The 26,176-nt window shown below is 38.0% G+C and overlaps 1 protein-coding gene across 1 annotated transcript in view; it reads left to right on the forward strand.

Annotated features, from left to right (window-relative positions):
• The window catches only part of FGF12 (fibroblast growth factor 12), a 519,199-nt gene that overhangs the window by 151,483 nt on the left and 341,540 nt on the right, over positions 1–26,176 (forward strand). The gene's annotated exons all lie outside the window — the stretch shown is intronic.

Here is a 26,176-nt window from a genome sequence, read left to right on the forward strand (position 1 = left end):
TACTTCACACATTCTACTGAGAATAGCCATTATTCTCTCATGAATAAAAAAATGTCTACACAAGTCTCCTTTTTGATTTTGAGTTCCTTTTCTACTTAGCGTAATGCCAGGAGCTTGGACAGCATCATTTCTTTCTCTCTTTCACTGCTCATATGCAATCAGTTATGAAGTTCTGTCAGCTACATGTCCTAAGCCTCCGAATCTGTTCTCTCATCTTTATTCTCACTGCATTTACCATAGCTTAGGCCTGACAATTTCTTGTCAGAACAGCTTGATTTTCTCCATCTCCATACTGGTACCAGAGTAATCCTTTTGAAACACATATTTGATTACAGCAAACCCTGAATTAAAATCTTTCAATGGCTCTGTCATGATAAAAAGTCCAGGTTTCTTAGCCTGGCCAGCTATTAGTATAGTTAGCTTGCCTGGTATAGTTTAGGGATGCATAACCTAAAACATCCACTTTAACGACTATTAAGAAAAGCTGCAGTGGTTTGAGGTAGGAAAGTAACATAAAGACTTAGGAAAGGCTTTTTTGATGGAAACAAACCAACTGAAATTTTTTCGAGCTTCAAGAAAGATAGTTGTATTTTACTGAGTTATTGCCATAGGAACATAATGTAAATCAGTTATGGGAATTAATTTTCCTTTCTGATTTTTAGGTTAATACTGCCAGTTTTTAAAAAATACTGTTTGTTGTTATTGATGAGTAAGAATATCAGTACACATGTCTGGAGGGATGTAACACTACAGCTCAGTAAATACACACCTATCTTTCAATCTGTCTGCTTCTGCACAGAATGGTGACAGTATTAAAGAATAGAATATTAACCATTGGAGTTAATAATAATGCTCAGAATCTGGCTAATGCATACTTTGATGAATTAATTGACCCTATCCTAAGTGTGATAGATGAGTCATGATACTACCAAAGAAAATACCACACAGCCACACAGCTGGTAAACAGACAGGAAGAAATGAAGCGAAATCCTTTGGAAAGGGATTTAGAAATGAAAGGCCTGAAGTCTACTCCAAGTTGGGTCACTACGTTACTAGTTTTTAATTAACTTGAGTGATTCGTTTCCCTTCTCTGGGCCTCCATTTTTTCATTTGTACAATGAAGGCGTTGGACTGTGTCATATCTAAAATCTCTATCAATTCTAATATTTTTATTTGAAATTAAAAAAATATTTCCATGTCATGTTTTATATTTTAAATGTGTATCAATCCTTTGGGAATTAAGACCTTTAAATTGCTTTTTGTTATCTATTGTGACAGTCCAACTGACAAGAGCTCTAAAGCCCCTCTCTAGGCGTTAGGGACCAACCCTCCCCCTTCTTTCCCTCAGCATATCCTAACACAAAACTGGAAATGTGTGTGTTTTTGGATATTATTCAAAATTATTCACAGAGAAATATAGCTAAGGAAGTCATGCCCAAGCGCTGTAATAAGTTGAAAGTTTCTGATCTTAGTTCATTTTTTGACTTCACTTGTGGTTCTAGTCATCTACCGTCTGAACCTAAGAGGCCTCCGATAAATTTCCTAGCTAGTACTTGGGAAGTATTTTCAAAGGAATACAGCATCCTCTCCTAGCATGTACTGAAGAAAGAGGCAGTAGAGAAAAAAATGATGATGGGAACTGCAGTGACCAAGTTCTAACCCTGGCCAGTGCCATAGTCAGAACACTGGTTCAGTCGATGCGTGCTGGTCTTGTGAACATAGACCAAATATTTTGAAGAAGTTTTGGTTGGAGAATGTTTCTTGTTGGTTTTGGATCCAGTTTTGTATTCAGCAAGCTATCTAGAATCTAATATCATTTTCATGTGGCCAATTTTATTGCAGTATAAGCTATAATTTGTATAAATACTAACGTCCGTCAGCTACAATATACCTTTGCAAATACTTTAGCCTATTATAAAGTACATCCATAATTAATTGGACACAACTTTCTCCTAAATGAGTTGGTACAGTCAAGGAGATGAAAAGAGAGAGACTGAGTGTTTGCTGGAGCAGCAGATGTATTGTGAATATTTCTCTAGTGTGACTAGTCTCAGGAAGACTGACTCATGGTGACAAACACACAAGAAACAACATTTAGATAATAATGTTTGGGTGCATTTGCACTGGGAGAGAGAATTCTTTTGCTCCACTGCCATTGGAAATTGCCAGTGTATTTTCTACAATGGGTTTCATGTATAGTTCATGGAAAACCAAAATAGTAATCACATGGTTTCTTGGAACATGTGTAATTATTACAGAGAGGTAGGTATTTCTAAGGAATATTTGGAGAGGCTGAGCTAGAATCTGGATAGTTGCCTTTACCTTGCTCCAGGGTCTGAAAATCCTCATGGTCATCAGGCATAGAGTGGACAAGACCACTCATTTATTCATTCACTTATGAACAGATATTTATTGAGTATAATCTATATGACAGATATGGTTCTGGTCTCTGGAAATATATTGATGAATGAGATAAACAAAGTTCCTGCCCTTGTAAAGCTTATATTCTAGGTGGAAGGAGATAAGAATTGAACCAGATAACTGCTGTCAAATCCTTAGTCTCCAATTGAGGTTTTGTTATATTCTTTATCTGTCATAATATCTTTATTTTGAAAATAGCGGTTTCCCATGACAATCATGTTACAAATTCTAAAATCACAACGTATCTTAAATTTCTCTTTTATTTATGAATGTACCTGAAATTGATCTTTCCACAGATGATCTTAAATGGCTGAGATTGCTGTGGTGTATACTTAGAATATTAATGGTGATAACTTCAATTTATTTAGTTCCTGTTCTGAGCCTAGCACTGTGCTAGGCACTTTATATATAATATCTCATAGGCTTCTTACAATACTCTGTAAAAAAGCATTTTTACCTATATTTAGGTAAAGCAACTGAGACTCAGAGAGGTTATGAAAGTTGTGTAAGGTTGCACAGCTATCTAAGTGACAGAACCAGGCTTTGAATCCAAGTCAGTTAGGCTCAAAAGTCAGGTTCTTTTCCACTAAAATACTCTGTTATCAGTTAGTAGGCAAGAGCTACAGCTAGCTAATTTTATCCAGCCCCAAGTTAGAGAAGTTATGAGTTTTTCCTTAGTTTCTTTGAGTAGAATCTCTTCAGGACCCAGAGATCTCTAGACCTTTAGGCAATCTGAGCAGATCACTTTCCTTGTCAAAATCTCTGAGACCTAATTTGTCTCAGAAAGTGTAGCCATGTGGTTCAACTTCCTTTGCCCAAGGCTTGAATATCCCCTAAAGGTGGCAGGAAGCCCACTAAAAGCAGAGTTGGGTAACTCCAATGGTGGATGGATTTGAGGGATAGGAAGATTTTCTTACATTGAGCTGAGAATTCTCTCCTTAAAGTACCAGCATCTTGCCCTGAGTTTGTTGGGGTACTACCACACTGAACAATTACAATATTTTGTCCATAAAAGACCTCTCTGGATATTTCATGGATTTTTATTTTATTTTATTGGATATTTATGGATTTTATTTTATGGATATTTATTTTCTCCTGGGAGTTACTTTCTCTAGCTTCTACACTTCCAGTTTCTTCATCATGTATCATCTGGTCACTCTTTCCTGGATGGGGGCCAGTTGGAACCAAGGATAGCTACGGGACGGAATCCACAGCTTAGCTGGAAGGTAAACATTTCATAAAAGCTATGCACATATTTGTGAAAGGTTTTCTGTGGGAAAGAAAGATCAATGGTTATGTAGGAAAGATTTTCAGAGATTATTGGAATATTACTCCAAACATTGCTGTTGAAGACTGTGTCCTTTCTGACTCTCACTGCCCTTTTTCTGTGGATGCACATGATAAATGCCTCCTGGAGTTTAGTGCCTGGGAAAATGTGTTTGTCACAATGAATCGGTATACTTGTCTTGATAATTAGACCTTATAGGTAAGCAGTTGTGGGGACAGGTGCAAGTGTTAGGTTGGTACCTACGTGAAGGAGCATCCTGTAGTATTTGATTCCTCAGACAGCTATGGTTAGCACAGGAATCCTGTATAATGTTACACTGTAGACTGCCTCTTGTCACAAGTGTTCCTGATTGGCATGAGGCCACCTCCACTGGGCAGGGATGGAGGGTGGAATTTCCTTCGGTCACGTCTCAATTGATCTCCCGTGAATCTCTGTATCTGCTCACTGAGGATTCAAGTTCTCCTCAAGCTACCTCATCTGGCTTCCCCTGCAGCCCCCAGGAGCAGGAAAAGTCCAAGTCTAGGCAAGATTGTTGTGGTGATACCCCTGAAATAGATGCCCAGCTCTTACCTAGACATACCAACTCGTCGACTGAAATGGACCACAGAGGTCAGTTAGTTTAATACTCAAAAACGCCCCTCAATTTTGTGCCCTAGATCACACGACTAGTAAGTGATTGACTGGGGATGTGAGTCCAAGCAGTCTGGCTCCAGAACCAGTTTTCTTCAACTGAGTTTCTTCAACTCAACACTATATTGCTTCACTCATAAGACTTTAAAATAATAAAAGAAATGTAAGATCCACATCATGCTTCCATGGAAAAAGAAAAAGACACTTGTAAAATTTAAAATTATTAGGAGAGAAATTTGCATGTTTTGATATGTGTTCAATTGCTCTTTTAGAGATATTTAGTACTGAGGTAATTTAAATTTGTAGTAAAATTCTCAGAAGAATGAGGTAATTTACATGAGTGAATTTTCCAGATAGCAAAGCTTATTTCTTTTAGTATAAAGCCTCTGCTAAAAAAATAAAATAAAAAAGCAAAAACTTTATTTCTTATCATTTTTAAAATATATTTTTCAAGTCTCTTATTTCTTAGAAGATTCCGAACATATTTTACAACTTTGATTTCTCAGCATTGTCATTATTAATATTAATAATTGTGTCGCTCCAAAAAAATACACAGTCCCTCTCAGAGACTTGTTAAAATGTCTGACGCTATTTGTCCCCACACCAAATGGCCTTTATTATTGTGACTTTTGCAGAGGCCTGATATTTATTGGTTTGGTTGTTTGTTTACTTTTTCTCCTTAAAATTGTTATTTCTCACCTTTTGAAAATGTCTCTTTTTCAATATCCTTTTTTTTCCTCTTTCAGACCAGAGATCAGCAAACTTTTTCTGTAAACAGCCAGATAGTAAATACTTTAGGCTTTGTGGACCATACAGTCTCTTTCAGAGTCACTTAACTCTAGTTGTAGCATGCAACAGCCATAGACAACACACAAATGAATGGACATGGCCGTGTTCTAGTGAAACTTTCTTTTCAAAAATAGGCAGTGAGCCCAATTTGGTCTGTGGGCTGTAGTTTACTAACCTCTGTTCTAGACTGTTGAGTGTGGTGAAATAGCTATGTAGAATAATATGTAAAGAGTAAATAGAATTTTTTAAAAAGTAAGTAAATGCTGTATAAGGACTTAACGTGCCCCTATAAATGAAATATACAACATTTTGTGCAACAATTTTATGATAGCATTTTTGGGTGCTTAGATGTTTTTCCTTTCCTTTCTCCCTTCTTTTATCTTTTTTCAAGTTTGTGTCTATATTCCAGACGTTTGAGGTTATTAGATAAATGAACTCTATCTTTTTTCAAGGTTGTGTCTACATTGCAGACGTTTGAGGTTATTAGATAAATGAACTCCAGATACACTTGCTTCTTATGAATGTGTGCATAAGTGTGTTACTGTATCTCAGGTATAGAGCTAAAGTCACTGTACCAATTAAGAACTAGGTAAGATTGGTTTGATCCCTATATTATAAATTTTGGAGAGTTCAATATTCCTCACCCACACCATGAATTTTATGCAAATTTTAAGGGGGGGGTTACATTTTTACGGTCACCTCTGGCTCTGATTTCTACTTCTGTCAAATTAAGTCAGTATTCAGTGTAGAGATTGTTCAGCTATTCCTGTTCTAAAAAAATTCTTGCCCATTTCTAAACCTCAGACTTCCGGCCTCCTACCATGTTTCTCAGCTTTCTACAGTCCCTTCCAGATGGCCCCAGGAACTCCAAATTCTTCTCACTTCATTATGCAGATTAATTCCATTTTCTCCAGCCTTACTCCCAAACTGCTCTCTGACTTCTCTGTACATTTTCTAATACATCAAGATGCTCTGCCGAACAAAAGGGACCTCTTCTCCTTTAGTTGAACCATCCTCCTAATAAGGGAGTTAAAATTTTATGTGGAATATTCTCCCTTATTGATATTTAGATGAATGATTAGGTGGATGGCTAGATGGATGGATGGATGGCTAGATAGGTGTTATTCAGTACTATAAATTTAAACTAATATTCCATGTGAAGAATAATATCAAACATGGAAAACCCATATTTGGTTTATTAGAGTTAATTTTGTGATATAGGAATTATTTAGTGTTGTTCTTCAACTCTCATAGCCAAAATACGCCCAATATGCTATTTCTATTATTATTCGCATTATAAGTATTTTATTTATTTCTTGTTTGCTTTTTAAATATCCTAATAATGATTTTTTTAATGAAAGGAGTCAAAATATCATTTCATATGACAGTCAACTAAATTATAGAAATAGAATATAAGATCATAAACAGCATATGATAAAAGTTAGGCTTGGACTCAAAGGAACTACATTGTATTCCCTCAAACTTAAAATAATAGAATGGTATTTCTATTTGGAGCTATTTCCTCTAATCTCCAATACTAGAAAAGCAGTTCTTCCATTCACCTAAATGTTTAATATAAAAATGATTTATCCTTACCCATAATTATTATTATTCAGTCATATATTAATTCATTCAGCAGCTTTAGGTTGTCTGCAGAAAGCATTGCAAAGAATATAAAATAAGAAAATATATTTCTAATTCACGAAAGGGCTTAAAACCTGCTCCTGGAAACAATACAAATATGGTGAAATAATTAGAAAAGAATAAAGAGAGTAACATATAAGAAAGTTAATTTTTAACTCACATTTCCTGAGCACTACACTAACCTAAAATTGATCTCTTCGAAGTCTGCTCTGAGTATAAAACTGGAGTGGAAAGCTAGTAGCTATATCGTGTATATGTACTTTTTCTCAGTATCACTAGGAAGTATTTGACCAGAAAAGATAGATACGAGTAAAACTAGTTTAAAAAAACCCAAAATTTGTCATCTTGTAAAAATCCACATTTATAAAGAAGAGTGGAGATATGATACTGAATGCTTTGGTTTGTTTTGTTGATACTTTTATTTTTGGTGGGCTTGCTTCATTCAGTTCTGCTGAGGAACATACACTGCCAGGCATCACAGTATACTAAGGCAAACCAGACACAGGGCTGTTCCTTGAGGAGTTTCTAGTCTAGAGGGAGAAATAAGCATGTGGACAACTGAGGAAGGATGGGCGCTTCCGACTTCAGGCTTTATGGAAGAGTTGACCTTTGCACTGGCCCATGATAGTGTTTAATAAACTAGAAAGGGTGCAAAGGACATCTTGGTTGAGGAAAGAAAATGAACAAAGGCTCAAAAGTTCACAAATCTGTGTCCAAGTAAAGCAAGTACAGGCTCACAATTCATTATCTACAGTTTCTAAATCCAAGAAGCCCTGAAAACCATTGTTTTTTTCTTAAGTTTGCAGCATACTTATTTGGTGGCACAACCTGACCTGACAAACTTGACATAAGGCTGTTTCTACTCTTCATTTATTTCATTTATGAGAATATTTGTAGATTTTGCTGCAGAACTATCGATGTTTTAAGGGGCTGCCCCAAGACACAGAGATTTTGCTAATATTTTATACATTAACTGTAGTACTTTAAAAAAATACCACCTTGTGCCCCCCAAACCTGCATTACAATACACACCTAGTCCCAGGTGTTTCAGATATGGGATTGTGGACCTGAAGTAATAATGGGTGATGAGATATTGTAGAAACTGTGGTCAGAAAACTAGATAAAGATTGCATTGGTTCTTTTTTTTTTTTTCCCTCAAAGCCCCAGTAGATAGTTGTATGTCATAGATGCACATCCTTCTAGTTGCTGTACTTGGGACGCGGCCTCAGCATGGCCTGAGAAGCGATGCGTCGGTGTGCGCCGGGGATCCAAACCCGGGCCTCCAGCAGCGGAGCGCGCGCACTTAACCGCTAAGCCACGGGGCTGGCCCTGCATTGGTTCCTGACTGTCAAGTTAAAGATGTCGGAAATTCTACTTTAGGCTGTAAAGAAACCATTACAGGCTTTTGAAGAAGGGAGTGAAATATTCAACAATGTTTTATCAAAGTTAGTTTGTATTCCTGAAAACACAGTGTTTTAAATTTCATTCTCCAAACAATTGTGAAACTTGGGATATTTTCCTGTGAGTGAGATGATGATGTCAGATGAAATGCCTGTTGAAAATAGATATGTACAGCCAGTACATCCATCATTTGTTTCTTGTGAAGTTGTGTGGGAGGAACAGGGTTAGAGAAAGCCATTTCAGATTGTGTTTGCAGCTTGCTAAGTGTCATACCATATAAATATGGCCAGGGTTTGCTGTCCCCAAATGACTGCTTTGAAAATGCATAAATTGCCTCCTGGAATAAAAAATGAACAAGCAAAACCAACAAGAAATAGTAATTTATTTCATTTTTGTTCTAATTCTCTTCAAAATAATTTGGTTTTAATTAGATTAAGAAAATTTATTGAAAAATTAAAGATGTTGTTGTGTGTGTGTGTGTGTGTGTGAGACTCGTAGTAAATCTTTAAACTCTGCTGTTGGAAACAAGCAGGAAAAGTTTGGGAATTACAAAATTGAATCTAGGGTGTACCCATCTCAGTTTTTCTTTCTTAGAATATCTGGATAGTTAGTTGGTCTCTCATTTTTCCCGAGCTTGTAGTAATTGATCCTGGGACCCCAGGAATAAAAGTGCATTGTATTTTCATTTTGAAAAATGTCATTTAGAGGCTGGAAGCAGAGGGAGGCATATGTAATAAAACTGTGAATCGGTACACTTTTCAAAAAGAGTATTTGGTAACTGCCTTATGATTATTACTAAATCCACTTCCTAGAAGTGGTATTTCAATCCCTCGAAGTCTGTGCAGGGAGTCAGAAAATTCCATTTACTTCATAACTTATGCTTTTCCAGAAAATTTCTACATTTGACTTCAGAAGAACTGTGAATAATAATAGCATGTTTACAAACATTTTATGGCTCTCAGTAGAGTCCAAGGATGAAGCATATATATTAGGGCAGGGAGGAAGTATTTTTTGATGTCGTGACCTCAAGAGTTTTAGTCTGAATATTTGACATTCTAAGTTTTTAAAAAAATCACTTATAAAAAATAAAAAAGATGCAGCTATTTTTAAAAATGGGTAATATTTATTTCTGATTTTAAAAGTAGTCAACATTAATTGTAGAAAGTTTAAAAATATAAAAATGCAGGAATCCATATTGATGATAATAGCTATTGAGTGTTTTAATATTCCACAGGCACTGTACCTCATGCTTTACATCCATTATCTCAGTTAAACCTTACCCTGGGATGCATTATTGTTCCCGCTTTATATACATAGAAACTGATGGCTAGAGAGTTAAGTCATCTTGCCAGTAAGCAGTAGAACAGAAGCGAAGCCCAGGAAGTCCAGTTCCAGAATTCATGCTCTCAACAGCTGTAATCTACTGCCTCCCCTCAATCTCCAGTAACCGCCAAAATAATCACCGAGAAATAGCCACTGTTATATTTTTGTGTATATGCTTTCAGTCTTTTTCCTCATGTGTATATATTTTTAAAACATAATTGAAATCCTAGTGCAGGCTATTTTTTTTTTTTTACCTTCAATGTTGGTCTTTTTGATAGTTGAACCTATTCACCGATACAACGCAAAAGCATGATCTTTGGCACTTGCTGGTCCAGAATGTAGCCCTGATGCTGAGGGTCTAGGTGGTACCTTGAATTACAAACAAAAACACTCTCTGAAGAAGTGGGCATCATGCTAACACCTCCTCCTAAGCAAAAGCTACTTATATTCCTCAGCTCGAGGTGTTGGTGACGGCATCAGGCATGTGGCAGCAAGTGGAAGGGGACTGATTTTCCAAATTTTATCTTTATATTCTTTCCTTTCCAAATATAAGAATCCAAAACATTGTTAATAACTTTAAAGTTTTAGAATCCACCTTTAAGAAAGGTATTTCCATCTGCACTTACAGATTATAATTTTTAAATACAGGAATGATCAGTGGGTGATTTATAACCATGTCCTGATTTAAAAAAAAAAGAAAGAAATAAGCTCTCTTTTAAAAATGTACTAGTCCTTGTTAAGCAGATCACAGATCTTGGGAAAAAGGAGACAAGAAACTCATGTGTGGGGAATCCATAAGTGCTAAACTCTGCATTAAGCATTTGCTTTTCCTTTTTTTTTCCCCATGTTTTGTTACCATAACAACTCTGTGAGGGAGGTCATTAGCCTCCTGTTGCAAATGAGGAAAATGAAGCTCAAAGCAGTTGAGAACTTTGTCCATGAGCACACACAGCTGGCAACCGGCAGCACTGGGATTTGAACTCAGGAATGTACAGCTCTGAAGTCTCAAATGTTTCCTATGATGTCACCTATGAGTGTGACAATCATAGTCTTTAGGACCTGGAGTGGACTTCCATCCAAATACAGGAAAGACGACTAAAACGGAAAGAGAAAATGGAAAAGAAGTCACCACTTAAATCAATTTTGTGCACCATCTTGCTGAGGCCAATTGTTTTTCTTATAAAATTTTTTTAAAATTGAGATATAATTCAGATATCATAAAATTCACCTTTTTAAAGGGTACAGTTGAGTGATTTTTGTATATTCACAAGACTGTGCAACCATCGTCACTATCTAATTCTAGAACATTTTCATCAGCCCCAAAAGAAACTCCATACCCATTAGCAGTCACTTCTTCCAGAGTTTTGATGAAGCAAAAAAATCTTCAAAATCTTTTTTTTTAATTCCAATTTTCTTAGATTTTTCTCTCAAACAAAAATGGTTCTCAGTTATTTATATAGATGTAGGAGAGAAGTTATAAAAATAATTTCATATAACAGATGATTGATGTTGTTGAATATATCTTTGAGTATGGAAAGGATTATTAATGGAAGAGCTCCCAAAAGTTATCAATGTCAATAAACCACCCACCACCACTATCATCATTACCACCATTTATTCAGCACTTACTCTCTGGCAGACACTATATTGAGATATTCTATTTCATTTAATTCTGACAACAATCCTGTTAAATAGTTATTAATACCTACTCCATTGTGCAAATAAAAAAAAAAAGAACTTTGGGGAAATGAAGTCACCTATTAAGTGTCAGGGTTGAGAAGTAAACTCAGGTCCAGTTTGATTTGAAAGTACAAGTCTTAACCACTGAGCTCTCCACCAAGTGAGAGGAAATGGATTGAAAGAGAACATAAGTCTAAAATGAAAATAACATTTGAGTCCAAATGGAAAATTTACACAAGCCCAGGATGTTGAAGGTTATCTAGTTCTAGCTTCTGGAAGCATTATCCCAGTGATTTACATATGCATATGATTGGATACTTAGAGTGTACACTTGCATAAAGCTATACAAACCAGATCTTTCTGGTCTTTCCATTTTTCATTATTTAATAATTAACGTATCAAACCAGAAATGGAATCAACTGCAAAGTCAGGAAGTATGAGATCTTTCTGATTGGTACTATAGAAAACTCTTCTCCCAGGTCTTTGTCTGTTGGTCTTCCAGGATCATTATGCTAGATTAGTCAATGAAAGGGTTCATAGTCCTGCTTTTCTTTCCTTCTTTTTTTCAATTATTTTACTGAGGTCATAATGGTTTATATCATTGTGTAATTTCAGTTGTACATTATTATTTATCAGTTTCTGTATATACTACATCGTGCTTACCACCAATAGTCTAATTTTTATCCATCACCATATATATGTGCCCCTTTACCCCTTTCACCCACCCCCCAACCCCCTTCCCCTCTGGTAATCTCTAATCTGTTCTCTTTATCCATGTGTTTGTTTATCTTCCATATATGAGTGAAGTCATAAGGTGTTTGTCTTTGTCTGGCTTATTTCACTTAACATAATACCCTCAAGGTCCATCCATGTTGTTGCAAATGGGATGATTTTGTCTTTTTTATGGCTGAGTAGTATTCCATTGTATATATATACTACAACTTCTTTATCCATTCATCACTTGATGGGCACTTAAATTGCTTCCACGTCTTGGCTATTGTGAATTATGCTGCAATAAACATAGGGGTGCATAAGTCTCTTTGAAGTGTTGATTTCAAGTTCTTTGGCTAAATACCCAGTAGTGGGCAAGCTGGGTCATGTGGTATTTCTATTTTTAATTTTTTGGGAAATCTCCATACTCTTTTCTATAACATTTGTTATTATATTTGTTATTAATATCATTTGTTATTTTTTGTCTTGGTAATTGTAGCCATTCTAACAGCTGTAAGGTGATATCTCATTGTAGTTTTGATTTGCATTTCCCTAATAATTAGTGATGTTGAACATCTTTTCAGGTGCCCGTTGGCCATCTGTATATCTTCTTTGGAAAAATTTCTGTTCATAACCTCTGCCCATTTTTTTGATTGGGTTGTTTGTTTTTTGTTGTTGTGGAGTTGTATGAGTTTTTTATATATTTTGGAAATTAACCCCTTGTTGGATATATGATTTGCAAATATTGTCTCCCAGTTGGTGGGTTGCCTTTTCATTTTGTTCGTGGTTTCCTTTGCCTTGCAGAAGCTCTTTAGTCTGATGAAGTCCCATTTGTTCATTTTTTCTTTTGTTTCCCATGTGTGAGTAGACATGGTATTCAAAAAGATGCTGCTAAGACCGATGTCAAAGAGTGTACTGCCTATATTTTCTTCTAGGAGTTTTATGGTTTCAGGTCTTACATTCAAGTCTTTAATCCATTTTGAGTTAATTTTTGCATATGGTATAAGATAATGGTCTACTTGCATTCTTTTGCGTGTGGCTTTCTGGTTTTCCCAATACCATTTATTGAAGAGACTTTCCTTTCTCCATTGTATGTTCTTGGCTCCTTTGTTGAAGGTTAGCTGTCCATAGATGTGTGGTTTTATTTCTGGGCTTTCAATTCTGTTCCCTTGATCTGTGTGTCTGTTTTTGTGCCAGTACCATGCTGTTTTGATTACTATAGCTTTGTAGTATATTGTGAGGTCAGGGATTGTGATGCCTCCAGCTTTGTTCTTTTTTCTCAGGGTTGCTTTAGCTATTTGGGGATGTCTTTGTTCCACATAAATTTTAGGATTCTTTGTTCTATTTCCGTGAAGATTGTCATTGAGATTCTGATAGGGATTGCATTGAATCTGTAGATTACTTTAGGTCTTTCACCTCCTTGGTTAAATTTATTCCTAGATATTTTATTCTTTTCTTTTTTATTGGGAGGAAGATTGTCAGTGAGCTAACATCTGTGCCAATCTTCCTCCATTTTGTATATGGGACACCACCACAACATGGCTTGATGAGTGGTGCATAGGTTCGCGCCTGAGAGATCCGAACCAGGGAACCCAGGGCTATCAAAGTAGAGTGTGCAAACCTAACGACTAAGCCATGGGGCCTGCCCCATTTTATCCTTTTTGTTGTAATTGTAAATGGGATAGTATTCTTGACTTCTCTTTCTGCTAGTTCGTTATTAATGTATAGAAATGCAGCTGGCTTTTGTAAGTTGATTTTGTACTCTGCAACTTTGCTGTAGTTGTTGATTATTTCTAATAGTTTTCTGGTGGGTTCTTTAGGGTTTTCTATATATAGGATCATGTCATCCACAAACAGTGAGAGTTTCACTTCTTCCCTTCCAATTTGGACACCTAATAGAACTAGAAAAAGAAGAACAAACAAAGCACAAAATCAGCAGAAGGAGGGAAATAATAAAAATTAGAACAGAAATAAATGAAATAGAGACCAAAAAAAAGAAAAACAGTAGAAAGGATCGGTGAAACTAAGAGCTGGTTCTTTGAGAAGATAAACAAAATTGACAAACCCTTAGCCAGACTCACTAAGAAAAAAAGAGAGAAGGATCAAATAAATAAAATTAGAAATTAAAGAGGAGAAATTACAATAGATACCACAGAAATACAAAGGATTCTAAGAAAACACTATGAAAAACTATATGCCAACAAATTGGATAACCTAGAAGAAATGGATAAATTCTTAGACTCATACAACCTTCCAAAACTGAATCAAGAAGAAATACAGAATCTAAATAGACCAATCAAGTAAAGAGATTGAAACAGTAATCAAAAAACTCCGAAAAAACAAAAGTTCAGGACTAGATGGCTTCTCTGGAGAGTTCTACCAAACATTCAAAGAAGATTTAAGACCTATCCTTCTCAAACTATTCCAAAAAATTGAAGAAGACAGAACACTTCCTAACTAATTCGATGAGGTCAACATCACCCTGATACGAAAATCAGACAAGAACAACATAAAGAAGGAAAGTTACAGGCCAATATTGCTGATGAACATCGAGGCAAAGATCCTCATCAAAATATTGGCAAACTGAGTACAGCAACACATTAAAAGGATCATACACCATGATTAAGTAGAATTTATACCAGAGATGCAGGGATGGTTCAACATCTGCAAATCAATCAATGTGATGCACCACGTTAACAAAATGAGGAATAAAAGTCACCTGATCGTTGCATTAGATGCAAAGAAAGCATTTGAGAAGATCCAACACCCATTTATGATAAAAATTCTCAATAAAGTGGGTATAGAAGGAAAGTACCTCAACATAATAAAGGCCATATATAACAAACCCACAGCCAACATCATACTCAATGGGGAAAAACTGAAAGGCATCCCTCTGAGAACAGGAACAAGACAAGGGTGCCCACTCTCACCACTCCTATTCAACATAGTACTGGAGGTTTTGGCCAGAGCAATTAGGCAAGAAAAAGAAATAAAAGGTATCACAATCCTGGTTTTCTTCTGGCTTGAGTTTCTTTTGGATCTTTTCAAGACCGCCTTTATTTTCCTCATAACTGAAACCATCTGGCGGGTGTGTCATTGATTTTCAGGAAAGACAGAAGGCATGATACATGTTGCTTTTGTATATAACTGCCACATAAGATCATAATAAGTTTGATCAAAGCCTTATCTGCAGATGAACTATATGGTTAACTCAGTCTTGAAAGAAACAGAATTATATAACTATTCTGCAACTCTTGGTGAAACTCAATTTCATTCAACAGCTATTTACCATTTCCTATGTTTTGAGCAGAGTCTGTTGTGGAGGAAAGTGCTTGTGGTGTATTTCATGATGAATAAACCTCAGAATTGCTATGAAAGGGAATGAAGAGTGTGTGCGTGTGTGTGTGTTTGTATGTGTGTTTGAGGTGAGGAAATGTGTATAAAACATATGCCCAACTAATTGTGATAGTAGGCTTGATGTGATAAGTGCCATAGGTTTTCCTAATTCCTCCAATTAGATTAACCCTCACCCCCTACTTTAGACACTACAGCACCATGTACTTCTATTCTTTTTTGCACTTATCACAGTTGTAATTGTTTATATAATTATTTGGTTAGATTTTCAATAGTATGCTTGTTCCCTTGTAAATCTATCAGACATAGAGGCTATAAATAATATGAACCAGAGATAACTGTGTGAATGTTTCATGATAAGAAATACACATATGTGAGCCCCAAAGGGGAGCATCTAGTCTAGTTAGAGAAAGGTTCTTAGTGGAGGTGACACTGGGCCCAATTTTTGAAGGATTGATATGTATTTACTGGGAGAAGAAAGAAGGTAGGATATCCAGGCAAGGGGAATAGCATATGCAAAGATATACAAACAGGAAACATGCCTCAAGGATATGAGTGGAGTTAAGCTCATGTAGAGAGATGGGAGAAGATGAGGCAAATCATCAAGGGTTTTGGACCAAGCTTAAATTGTTGATTTTATCTTTAATGCTATGAAAAGTTTCTGAAGAGCAAAATTCTTCAGAGATTTGAGTTTGGGGGTGATTATTTTGGCATTGTGGAAGCTGAATTGAAGACAGTTGGACTGTCTTTCATAGGCATGTTATAATAATCTGGCAGGAAGTGACAAGGGCCTGAAAGAAGGCAGGAACCGAAGGGATGGACATGAGAGATGTCCAGGCAATAGCATCTCTAATAGCCTCTGCTTGGAGGTGAGTTAGCAAGAGGAGTCTATGATGGCTCACAGGTTTTTGAATTTGGAAATAGTATAGATAATGCAGTCTTTTACTAAAATGTGGAGCTCAGGTTTTGGGGAAAAGAGATATGTCCATGTCCAGTTATAGATTTGTTGTTTTGGAAGTACTTGTGGAACATTTAAGTGGAACCTTCCAGGAAAGCTTGGAAATATGTAATTAAACCTATGGAGAGATCTGGTCATCAGGCAAAAATCCAGGAGTCATCAACAGTCTAAGAAATTTAATATGTAAGAGGATGCACTCCACCCCCCCAAATAAAGAGAGCAAAAAGATTAGAGGCTGTAACCCTGGAAAACAGTAATACCAGGGAAATGGGCAGAAAGAAAACCGTAAAGTTAAATGAAGAAGTAAGAAGAAAAACCAAGAGGAAACTGGTGTCTCTGAAGACAAGGAGGAAGACTTTCATGAAATAGAGAGTGATCAATGATTTTTATATTTATGGTTTATGTATAACTAGGACAAAAAGTGCCCATTGAATCCAGAATAGCCTACTTTATGATGATTTTATAAGAAGAGTGTTAGTGGGGTTGTGTGGGCAAAAGGCAGCATTCAACCGGATTAGGAGAGAATAAAAAGTGCTAAAGTGGAGATAGTACACGTGGACTCCTCTTTAACGTGTTTGTATGTTTATGGGAGGAAAGAAAGCATAGAAAGAAAGTGCACAGTCAAGGAGGGGTTTTGGAAATTCTACATGAGGCTCCTGCTTGGTACACGGAGATAGCATTCTTGGCCTTAAACTGTGCTTGCACAGGCACACAGACATGCATGTATGTGTATATGTGAATATATTGTGTGTATAAAATCACTTTAAAGGGGGCTAAGATAATCCATCTCCAATTACCACACCTTCATGAAACCTTCAATATGACCCTCATCAATGGCTCCAGTTAGCATTTTCTCTCCTCCTCCCCCTGTCCTGACCATAGATCCAGGACCACTTGTTAAACCACAGTTAAAGCTCACCATTGTGAGAGTTAGCCCAAGCCATAAGCTAAGACTGTCTCTCATGCCTTATTCTGAAATTAATAAAAATCTTATAGTTTACTATAGAGGCAATACTTATTTTTATTGTTGTCAGGTCTTTAAGTAAATGGCTGCCCTCTGCTTCTGGAAAGCAAACAATTTGCAGAGAGAAAATTCAATCTCCAGGAAAGGGAAAAATGCCCTGAAATCATTTCTATGCATTTTATAAAATAAATTTGATTCTTACACTATCAAAACCAGAAGCAGCAGCATAGTGTCTTGTAAAGAATATTGCACTGGGAGGCGGTATCCTGACTTAGAGTCACAGCTCTGCCACTAGGAACCGTGTGACTTTAGGGGAATTCAGTGTCTCCTTTCTGTCTTCTTTTCTCCTAAAGGGTGGGGCTAGATTTTGCCTATCTTGGTTTGACTTATGTTGAAATTTTATTCCCTGAAACTGTTAATGAAGTCAATTCACAAATAAATTTCCTTTTCCTATCTGTCTTTTGGAAGAACTCCGTTCTTGACAAATGTCACTATATTGGAGTGTGTTTTTCCATCGTTTACCTCCCTCCTAGGCAAACAGAATTGCTTCTCTCATGCTCTCACAATAGTTTTCACACATCTCTATCCTTATCAACATTATTTGTTTAGCTATCTGTTCTTCCCCATGCCCACTAGATAGAGAGGTCATTGAGGGCAGTGGTTAACTTTACAATTTGAAATACATGCTCAATAAACTCAATAAATGTGTATTGAATAGAAATGATTAATTTTTTAATTAAACTCTTTTAACAGGTAGACCTAGTATATACAATAGTCCTCCCTTATCCATGGGGGATACGTTTCAAGACCCTCCGTGGATGCCTGAAACCTCAGATAGTATTGAACCCTATATATATTATGCTTTTTCCTGTACATACTCAACTATGATGAAGTTTAATTTATAAACAGGCACAGTAAGAGATTAACAATAATTAATAGTAAAATAGAACAATTAATATACTGTAATAAAAGTTGTTGTAGATCTTAGTAACCTCAGCACACAATTTTTGTTCTTTCCTTATTAGGTCAAGAACTTTCACCTTTTCAGTTAAAGGAAGCACTTTATGGCATCTCTTTGGCATATCCGAATTGCTAGCGTCCCTATTGTTGCACTTCAGGGCACTATTAAGTAAAATAAGGGTTACTTGAACACAAGCACTGCTATACCTCGACAATATATCACTGACAACCAGGACGGCTGCTAAGTGACTAGATCTGGTAATCCAGACAGCTTCTAAGTGACTAATGGGCGGGTAGCCTACACAGCATGGATACTCTGGACAAAAGGATGATTCACATCCTGGGTGGGATGGAGCCGGATGGCTTGAGATTTCATCATGCTGCTCAGAATGTTGCACAGTTTAAAACTTATGAATTGTTTTTTTCCGGAATTTTCCGTTTAATATTTTCAGACTACAGTTGACCGCAGGTAACTGAAACCATAGAAAGCAAAACCTCAGATAAGGGGGGGACTACTGTACTATAAAATGTAGTGAGATTTTTATTTAGAGAGGATAGATAATGTGAAAGCTAAAAGGGATTGGTTGAGTCTTTATTAGTGGAATTGACGGGGTCTTTATTATTGTTTTGGTGTCTTTAATTCTTAAGATTGTTGGAATTCCATGAGGGCATGGGGGAGTCAAATGTAGCTTATTTCAATCATATGGTAATAATAACTATTTTTCCAAATGTCACCTAAATATAAGAGCTCATTTTAAAAAATGAGTACATAATTTAAAATTAATATAAGAGTAATATCTCAGATTTATGGCACTTTGGGCTTTTTTAATCTTTTATTTCATGTACCTGCTTTATCTTAGAGGATAAGGCTCATCAATACCTAACTCTTTTTGGTACCAATATTCTGTTGGTAGACACTGAGAAGGTATGATTCTGACTTGGTCTTCAGACTCTCAGGGCATCCGGACTATACCCTGTTAGAGACTTGGAAATGACATTTCTAGTTCTAGTGTATCTCCTTCACTTTCTGTATTTTTGTATTTTAATCAGGCTTAGTAATAAATAATTTTTTAACCAAAGCAAAATTTATATATTTTAACTTCATTTTGATATATTATTTATTTTGAAGAATTAATATATACACATACTACCAAGCTTTAAAAATACAAAATGGAATGCAGTCAAATGTAAGTCTCCCTCTCTCCCTTGTCTTCAGCATCCTAATCCGCCTCCCTAAGACTACACCTGATGTTCAGTTTCTTGTTTACCCTTTCAGAAAGAGTCCATGAATTTATAAACATAAATGTATGCACATTCTTTTTTCTCTTTCACACAAATTGTAGCATACTCTAATATTCTTTTATATGCTTGTTAAATTTAGTAATAAATTTCAGAGCCCTATTCATATCAATATGTGTAGAGTTGCTTCATTTTTAAAAAATTGCAAAACATTCCTTTGTAGGGATGTGCCAAAATTGAACTAGTTTCCTATTGATGGATGAGTATCTTTAGCATCAAATAGCATTATTAACAATGTTGTATTGATAACCTTGTGCTATTGTTCCCAGTTGTACCCTGTGCAACTATATCTGGACGTTATATCTAGAAAAGGCATTGACGAAGGGAGAAAGTGACTTTTTAAGTTTTAAAAGATAGAGACAAATTGCCTTCCACAAAGGCATTCAATGAGTATTGTTACCAAGGATAGAAGAGTTCCCATTTCCTTTACATTCTCTCTAATACACTGGGTTATCAAACATTTTCATCCCTGAAGTCTGAATAATTGAGAAATTATATCTTATTGTGAATATATTTTGTAGTTCTCGTGTTATGAGTGAATCTGATGACTTTTCATGTGTTTAAAAGTGAGTTATATCTCCTGCATAGCTCATATCCTGCCTTTAAATTCTTTGTGGGTTATTGTGCTTTATTTATCTATTACATACCTACACATAGATACATCTACATATAGATATATCTTAATATACGTACATATGTCTCTATCTATAAAGAGAAATAGATATAGAAATAAATATGATGTATGTGTAAGTGTGGGTTTGTATACATATATTTCTTAGCTCTCTTCACTGAGAGAGCCTAGGAGCAATGACACCTCAGTAACAATGAGCACACTTAGCGCCCAGATTTGCTCCAATAAAAAGAACTAGAACTCATTGGAGAATTGGTTGGTTCCAAAGCTGGACAGGGAAAATAAAAGATAAACCTGGAGCACCTTGTGATGCCAGAAAATTAAGGAACTGCTCAAAGAAAGGACCTGAGAGCTAGCCAGAAGGACCTCCCAATGGCTAAAGCTGGAACAATTTGAGCCACAAAATAAATAATGATAGCATTGGATTATAACCCAAAGAATAAATATCTATGAGACCATACTCATATAAATAAACAATTGAATAAATAAATTAGTGGGGGAGAAGGAACAGCTTTCACAGAAGAATTCCCATTACTGTAGAAGGAATGAAGGAAATAGAAAATCACTATCAGGAAACAGCATAATAATAATTGCTGCATGCAAGATTCACCAATGGATGCTAAAATCAGTGGAGGAAAGTTTGAGGAGAAACAGCATATTGGTAAAGCCTCAAAGCTTCTTCCTCAAGATATTTATCAACTGCAAATGATAAAAAAGTAACTTTACATATAGAAACCTAGCAGACACTACCTTAGCCAAGTGATCAATGTTAGTATCACTCATTGACATCATGTAGACCCGTGACAATAATGTACTGAGGAGGATACAACATCACTTTTGTGACATTCTTGCCAAAATGGATAACCTTAGAATAATCATTAGAAAACATCAGACAGACCCAAATTGAAAGACATTCCACAAAATATTTGACCAATATTTACTAGAAGTGTCAAGGTCCTAAAAGACAAGGAGAGACTGGGGGATTGTCATAAATTGAAAGAGATTCAGGAGACACGACTAAATGCAATGTGGATCCTAGTTGGACCCTGGAACAGAAAAAGGACATTAGGAGAAAAGACTGGTGAAAGTTCAATAAAGTTTGTTGTTTATTTAATAGCATGGCACCAGTGTAAATTTTCTGATTTTGATAATTGTATACCGGTTACATAAGTTGTTAACTTAGAAGAAGTTGGGTGAAGAGTATATATATGAACTCTATATTATTTTGCAGCTTTTCTATAAGTCTAAATTTATTTCAAAATAAAAAGTTTGGAGAAGAAGAAGTAGAAGAAGAACAACAAATAAAAACAATAAGAGGGAGAAGATAAACAAACAAAAAGCATGTGTTTGCTTTTTTGAAAATAGTTATTTGGACCGTGTGATTAATAAAGTAAATTAGCTGCTAGTGACTGTTCTTGTCACATTATCTGATGAGATTGGTTTTGTTGCTGTCTTTGTCCTTCAGGCTGCTATAATAAAAATACCACCGACTGGGTGGCTTAAACAACAAACATTTATTTCTCACATTTCTGGAGGCTGGGAAGTCCAAGATCAAGGCGCTGGCAGATCCAATGTGTGGTGAGGGTCCCCTTCCTGGCTCATAGATGCCTGTCTTCTTGCTCTGTCTTCACGTGGTGGAAGGGAAGAGGGAGCTCTCCAGGCTCTCTTTCATAAGGGCACTGATCCCATTCATGAGGGTGAAGTCTCCCAAAGGCCCCATTTCCCAATACCTTGGGGGTTAGGATTTCAACATATGAATTTGGGGGTGGATACAAACATTCAGTCTCTGGAAGTTGCCTCTCAAAATGGAACTTGAAGGTATTTCTAAGCCATGAGATACAGGCCTGGTTTTTAGCCTAGCAATCAGTGAACTATACATATAGTATAGAACGAAGATACTATGTTAGCTATCATACTGATTTCGATCTTTTAGTTTATGTGGTTGGTTTGATTTCTTTGTGAAAATAAAGTTGCTTGATAGATATTTTGCCATTAATATACTCATTAAAAACTTTTGGGCCTGGCAAAATTCTGAATATATTATTACTGATTCAATGTAGGCTTCCCAGCTGATAAATACTCTGATTAATTGCACAGCTGATGCCAAGTGTCAACAGATTCCTATGTTTAATATGAACAGAAAGTATCTTAGATAAGTCACCACTTAAAAATCTCAGAACTCCCTCGTACAATTATTAATTCCCAAAAACTGTGAGTGAATAACTCTTTAAAAAAAGGAAAAATTTAGATACTTGGCATTTAAACAAGTTCACCTATCACTATGTACCAGATTTCCCAGTCTCTCTCAGAAAGTGATAAATTATTTCATTTTGAAACCACACTGGTGAGTCACTTGCTAGGACTGGTCCAAGGTCAATCAGAAAATAGAAAGAATGCCTAACTTTAAAAATCTCAGAGACACATAATATAATTTTAAATTTGGTCATTATAAAATAATATGTTTTGAATTTAAAATTTAAAAATACGATTGCTGGTAAAATTTTATTTCGGCTTATGGAATAATACACAGAAGGAAGAAAATTTTAAGATTTTGCTTAATCTAAAATGTGCGACTTTCCTACCATCCATTGTGCTCTGGGATGCTACTAGTTTTGTTTTGTCTTGTTTTTGGATGTTATGGTACATGTAAAAATGCATTCTACTTAAATACTGCCCAAGATACTTTAGAAAGACTAATCTATATGCCTAATTATGGAACTGGATGACAATCACCTTAGAATTGCTTTAACAAGCCTATACATGGAAGTCCTGATAAGGGTAAGAACATTTATTTTTTTTAAACTAAATCTAAGTAATAGAATTCTGGTGATCAATTCCCTTTTATACCTACTTTGATCAAATATGCATAATATATAGTAAGAAAATCTTTTGCATTAAAACGTTATGTGCTCTCTTCAGTTTAATTTGAACTCATCCGAGAGTTCAGTAACAACAAAAATCTGTAAATGTGATCCCTCAGTTTGTTTTTTCAAGTACTGTGATGATCCATTTCTTTGAAGTGAATACACTTGACCATAGGAATCACTGTGACCGCCATTTAAACAAGACAGCAGGCCAACTGAATATTAATTGTGACAGAGTTGGCTTTCTTGCACTGCCTTCTAAGAGTTTACAGTCCTGTTGAGGAGACAGAAAATTCACATAATCAAATAAAAGAGCCCCTATGTTAGATCATTGAGGAGCACCTAGAGCCCAGGGAAGTTGGTAATAGCACCTTCTCTTGCCAAGATGATTCGAATTTTCAAGGCACTTTCACATGTTTCACCTCACTGAATCCTTGCAACAACCTTGCCAGGTAGGTAGAGACCCTCATCATAGATATGGAAGTTGATACTCCCGAGGTCAAGTGTGTTTTAAAATCACACAGAGACCTGCTCACTCTGCTCAAGTTCCTTGAGGTGAACCAGAGGCTTATCCTATTCCTTTGCTACATTTCAAAGAACAGCATTTCTCTCAAAGTAAAGAAACAGCTCTATGCATTGGGTGCCAGAGCAGGAGAGCTCTACCGGAAAGCTCTGCCTCTGCTGCAGCCCCAAGCACTATTTTTAGATGTTTTCCTTTTGCTAATTGTCTCTCCCTCCCTGGGGAATTTCTATGGGTAGCATCCCCAGATGAGCCAAGTTCCTCACTAATTCCCACAGAGACCGGAAAGACCAAGGCCATGGCCCAGCTTGCTGTGGGGCCTAAGAACCTCCCCAGTGATGATAGTGTGGTAGCTTTAGCAAGATCTTCAAGGACCTTGGAGCCCACAGAGCTTTGGTGATCTCATCGAACAAAGAGATTAGGAGGCAACTGAAAGGAACGCCTGGACATATCTCTTAGAACCACCCCAAATGACCTTGCCTGGAGCTCAGCTCTGAAAGGAGTTGAGAGAATGTGGAGCCAGTGGTGGCTGTGGGCTCAAGAGGCCCTCTAGATGTTCTGGCTTTCTTCCACCACTTTTGAGAGGAAAAAGGAAGAGACTTCTGAAAGAATATTTTTCCAGGCAACCGTTAGGGAACATCACAGGAACTGTGAAGTCTTAGCCCAGAGAAGACAAAGAGGAAAGAGATGATGAAAACCATTTTTACTCCTATGCAGGGAAGAGCTAACCAGCTAGTGCTAGGTGGCCTTGGGACAATGGGTGGAAAGAAAATGAAGAAAGTTTTTGGCTCAATGTCGGAGTAAAGCTTCTAACAGGTTTTGTGCAATGAACTACCTGGGGAGCTGTTGCGTTCTCTATCACCTGAACTGTTCAAGCAGAAATGCAGACATTGGTATGGACACTGGCATTTATTGGAAAGTGAAAATGATCAAAAACCCTACAGATAGGGGGCTAAGTAATAATAATTACTAACACTAGTATAGCATTTGCTTTATATCAAATGTTTTTCCAACACTCAACAAGGGGTATATAAGGTAGATGCTATTATTCACTTTCTTTTTGAGAGAGGTTAAGTGGTTTGTTCAAGGTCACACAGCAAGTAGGCATTTGAACTTAGGCTGCTTGTCTTCAGTTGTCAGTGCTTTTACCCACTTGCTGTATTGCTGCATCCTCTAAGGTCCTTTCTTGCCCTGAGGTTCCAGATAGGGTGGAGTACTGTCCCATCGCCAGCAGTCCTTGTATGCTTCACTCATACGACTTCCAAAAGGGCATTGATGGCCTCTGGAAACAAACAAACAAATAAATAAAGCCAAAGGGGTTGCTGATGAAAAAAATGGAAACCTGTAGACCCACTGGGAAGCTCACTGGTCATCTTCCGGGCAGGTTGGCAGAGGCAGAGCCTACCAGAATAATGTGCTAAAGTGAAGCACCGTTGTTTTCAGGTTTCCTGCCTCATCTGCCCCATCCTCTCTCCCTCTGGCCTTCCCATTTGGCCTCCTCCCTTTCCCCCTGCACCTGCCTTCCCACTGCATCTGTGCTAAGCTTTTCCAGTTGCCTGGAAGGCACGGGGACAAACAATCACGAAGCTGCCAATTCTCTGTTCCACACCCTCTTACCCGCCCTGATTTACGGAGGGGGAAAGTGACGCCCAGGGTGGTATGTGACTTACCCAAGGTCACAGAGCCCGGATCAGAAAATCCAGGTGTCCAAACTCCCCCATCAGCGCTCCGCCCACGCCTAAGCACACCTTCGCTCTCCTCGCCAGCACCCAAAAGCTTTCTTTATTCCACATCTCCGCTCCCCGCCCCCCGCCCTGGTTCCCCGGAGTCGTTTCTGACGCTTGGCAGCCTCCAGGGTCCAGCCCTTCCTGCGGGCGCTTCCCTTCCGCCGGATTCCCACGCCGGAGTCGCCCTCGGCCCGCGCGCAGCCCGCGGGAGCGCTGCCTTCCCGGCCAGCTCGGCCGCGCCGCCCGGGGCCCGCGGAGCCCCTCTCCCCGCCCGCAGCCCTGCAGGGCGGGGGCACTGAGGCGGGCAGGTGCCCAGGGTTCACCGCCGGACGCGGAGAGCAGGAGCTGAGGGGGTGTCCCGAGTCCCCAGGCCAGAAGGCCAGGGCCGGCGAGGGACCCCGCCCTCGTCCCTCTGGACGCCGGCACCTAGCAGGGGGCACCAACCCGCGGTGACGTCCTCCGCTCAGCCAGCCCACTCACCGTCCCGTCTGCAGATCAGCCGCCTGCTTCGAGAAGTCCCAAAGTGTCACATTCGAGCCCACTGGGGTGTGGCCGCTCCTCTGGCTCCCCCGGGGCCGCCGCCTGCCGAGCGGCACTTCGTCCTCCCCCCCCCGCGCGCCCTGGCCGCGCGCCCGCCGCGGTCCTGCCCCGCGCCCCGGCTCCTGCACGGTCGATGTGCAAACTGCTCTTCACCCGGGACGCGCGCATCATGGACTCGGGACCCGGCTTCCGAAAACAGGCTGCCTTTTGGTTGGACAATTAGCAGAGGTGGGCGGGGAGTTGACGAACCCCACACACGCGCTTCTCCATGAAGATTCTTGAGCTTTCTCTGAAGAAAGGAGTGCATATGCTGCAGTGTCTCTGTGGAAGGAGCCTGAGGTCCAGCAACAGCCTAAGTGGTGAGAAAATGTTCTATCCCCAGCCCTAAAACACTGCAAATGCCCACCGCTCCCACCCCCGCTGCTTTCCTCCTGGCCCGCTCTCCGCCTCCCTTCCCTCCTCTATTCAGCGG

Source organism: Diceros bicornis, chromosome 15 (genome assembly GCF_020826845.1).
Source record: "Diceros bicornis minor isolate mBicDic1 chromosome 15, mDicBic1.mat.cur, whole genome shotgun sequence".
Lineage (NCBI taxonomy): Eukaryota > Metazoa > Chordata > Mammalia > Perissodactyla > Rhinocerotidae > Diceros > Diceros bicornis.